Source organism: Humulus lupulus, chromosome 6 (genome assembly GCF_963169125.1).
Source record: "Humulus lupulus chromosome 6, drHumLupu1.1, whole genome shotgun sequence".
In the NCBI taxonomy this organism is placed as follows: domain Eukaryota; kingdom Viridiplantae; phylum Streptophyta; class Magnoliopsida; order Rosales; family Cannabaceae; genus Humulus; species Humulus lupulus.
This window is the reverse complement of record NC_084798.1, coordinates 174,660,158-174,663,669: the sequence shown is the minus strand read 5'-3', so window position 1 is coordinate 174,663,669 and position 3,512 is coordinate 174,660,158. Positions and strand designations below refer to the sequence as shown.

The 3,512-nt window shown below is 29.7% G+C and overlaps 1 long non-coding RNA gene across 1 annotated transcript; it reads left to right on the top strand.

Moving 5' to 3' along the window:
• Positions 1–354: 354 nt before the first annotated feature.
• LOC133784321 (uncharacterized) lies at positions 355–2,943 on the top strand. The gene is made up of 4 exons (XR_009871274.1): positions 355–425; positions 553–619; positions 2,276–2,317; positions 2,849–2,943. It is a non-coding gene; the product is annotated as an uncharacterized LOC133784321 (long non-coding RNA).
• The last annotated feature ends 569 nt before the right edge of the window (positions 2,944–3,512 follow it).

Below are 3,512 nucleotides of genomic sequence, written 5' to 3'. Positions count from 1 at the left end.
GTTTATTTTAATAAGTAGGAAATTAAAAAAAAAAAATAAAGGATATGGAAAGAGTAGTGGACGTGTAGTGTAAGGAATTGTTTGATTTTTTTTCCATTTTTCTTTTAAGAGAATAAAAGTTAATTGGATGAGGATAGACATTTTGGGAAACTATCATTTGACTCCAATCCTTTATAATAAAAGAAAAATAAAAAGGAATTATGAGAAAATAAAATAGAAAAAGGAAACTTACCATTTTGTGTTGGTGAGGCTTTATTGAGAGAGTTGAATAAAGGGGGAAGGAAGAGAAGAAGAGGGCATATTTTCTTGTGGCTGCCGTGACCTAGAGAGAGAGAGAGAGAGAGAGGGAGTGGCGTGTAGAGAGAGAGGGAGAAGAAGAAAGAAAGGAAGAAAGAAGAAGAAGGTGAAGAGGAACCCATTTTAGAGTATGTTTTCTTGTATTTTTGGTTTGTCAAATCTCTTTTCTTGATTATATGTTATTGACTTTGTTTATTTGTTGTGTGTGATTGGATTCTTTCTCCTCCTCATGGTGGTTTTCAAATAAAACCCTAGGCTTGAACAAGGGGTGTGAAGTTTGGGTGTTGATCATATTGTGTTCTTGATTTTACAATCAAGAGAGGTAATGGTCTTTCTTAGCCTATATATTGGTTTTGATGGGTTTGTCTTTGAGGTTTTTGATGGTGATGCTAATGGTTGATTATTGTAGGATTGATGATTATGATTTGTATTTTTAAGAGAATATGATTTGTTTAAAAAGGGCTCATGGGTATGTTTGAGAAAATGAATTTGATAGGGTTTGTAATGAGGATATATGTTATGTTTATATTGCTATGGTTATCTTTTTAATCTTTGATTTATGTAAAATGGTAAATGATGATTTTAGAAATATGTTAGGTTTGTTATAAGGCATGTTTATGAGATATGGTGTTTATGAATTTATGTATGTTATTGCCATTGTTATTGTTGTTGGATTTCATGTGTAGATTCAATTGAATAGAAAAATTGGTTTTATAAGATTTCATGTGAATATGTTAGTAATATTCTTAGAATTATGTATATAATAAGAGTATGATGAGATTTTGGACATGTATGATTTTATGTGAAATTTTTTGGATAAAAGATGAATCTCTTGAGGAATTGAGCTTGCTGATTTTTTTAAATAATTGGGTAAAAGTTTGATAAAAAAATGATTTGCATGCATAAGTAATGTCCTTGATGTTATGTTACTTTTATGAAATTAAAATGGGTATTTTAAGTCCCATTAAAATGATATTTTACTCAAATAATTACCTACAGAATTTTTATTGAATTTTTGTGAAAATATGAGTTTTTAAATTGAATATGGTGATTTTTAAAGATAGAAATAGTTGCTGGAATTTTTGTAAGAAAATGTGAAGTGAGTTTCACTAAAATGAATTTGATGAGTTCTTGGAACAAATTATTTTCCTAAGTTATGGTAATATTGAAAAATTGTATTTTTAATGGTATGAATGCATATTTTGATAAGTTATGATTTTCCTTTATTTTGATTGAAAAAAATATTTAGATTCTATTTATTTGTGATTTTTGAAGTAAATAAATGGTGGCTGAAAGTTTGTTTTAAAAAGGTTAAAAATGGTTATTTAATTGTCACATATGTATTTATGCTACATAAAACTAAGTCTTAAATAATTTGAATAAAAATATATTTTCCACACTTAAAAATATTTTTTTTCTCACATCATTTATGTAACACAATGATAATATTTATTTTTCTAAAGAAACATATTAAAAATAGGTATTTTAATTAATTCCAAGTTTTTGGTTAATTCTTTGTAATTTGAGATTAATGAATGAAATTGACACATATGTTATTTTTAAGCTAAATCAAATTATTTTATAAAATAAAATAACTCAACTTAGAAATTTTAAGAAAAATAAAGCATGTTATATGTCTATTATTTTTTTAAAACAATAAAAGTAAGAAATGTAGAATTATCGTTTTTGAAAACGTCTCTATTACGCAATGTTCCCACGTATGCATGTTACATGCAACTCCACTTTTACGTCCAAAATTATGTTTATTATTCAACTAAGTGGTTTTTATAAAAAGATCATGCATGTAAAATAGGTAAAACGAGTATTATTCTTTTATGGATTTATGTGTAGTTAAGAATAATTGCATGTTATGTGTAACTGTTATTATGTGTGAATGGCCCAAGCACACCTGAGTTGTATGAAAGGGCAGAATAGTAATTTTATGAACCTAAGAAATGTTGTTTTGATTATGATATAGGCTCGTTGAAAGATTGTGAAAATTTCTTAGCTTGGACCTGAGGTAAGGAAGTTAGATAGATTCTATGATTTTATGCTATGAATGGTAAGACTGTTGTATGGATGAATTGTTATGAAATATGAATGTCGTAATGTGATGATATGTTGAATATGATATGTGTATGGATGTTAGATACATCAAACAGATTTCGATGTTAGATACATCAAACAGATTACGATGTTAGATACATCAAACAGATTACAATGTTAGATACATCGAACGAGTTACTAAGGACATTGAGACGTAACTCCTAGGGCGGACGCACCGAGGTTATTCAAGGACCAGAGATCTCCTGTTTACCTCATAGGGTGACATGGACAACTAGCGATCCATGCTCATCATGTATGCTGTATGATTGTGATATGATGATATGTTACGATTATGTTATGATATGATGATATGTTACGATTATGTTATTATATACCATGATGTTTTAGATGAACGTTAGTGTTTGTATTTGTTGTATTCTTACTTGCTTATTTGTTTGTACTTCCTTACTGGGCTTTTAGTTCACCCCCGTTACTTTCCTTCCAGGTAGCAAATAGGATTTCTTTATGGCACGCGTGGTGACGTGAGGAGTTCTATCATCATGGGGTGTATGGCGTGGGGTAATCCTATGGACGAAAAAATGATCATCGTAGAACGCCATTTAAATTATGTTTTGTTTAAGAGACTTTCCTAAATTATCAGTGGGACTCAGTTATTTAATTTTGTTTCTTTAAAACTTTGCATAAAAAATTTATGTTTTCTTTTAAAACTAATGGCGCCAACTTGCATGGTTTTAAGCAAGTCCCCACTGAGACTTTGATAATGAGTGGTATTCTTTTACAAACTATGTTATGCGAGTGTTTTATAAGTATTAGATTAGGGCGTTCTTTACAGTAATGGTCCTAGATTAGTAGGGAGTTACAACTTGGTATCAGAGCTTCCAATACTTTATGGTTCTTGAAGATCGTCTGAACATGTATGCTCGTTACTAAAGACAAGCTCGACTCACGATTTGGTAACTTATGTGTTGAATATGCGTCTAACTACTTAATTGAATCACATGCCTTATCTGCATGCTAGAATAAGGAGCATGAAATATATTGATAGGGCCTAGCCCTTGACTACTAGATGAATATGGAAGAATTTCTTATTAGCATTGTTGTTAACTATGAGTGTGATAGAATTGCTTATTAGCATTGTAGTTGTATGT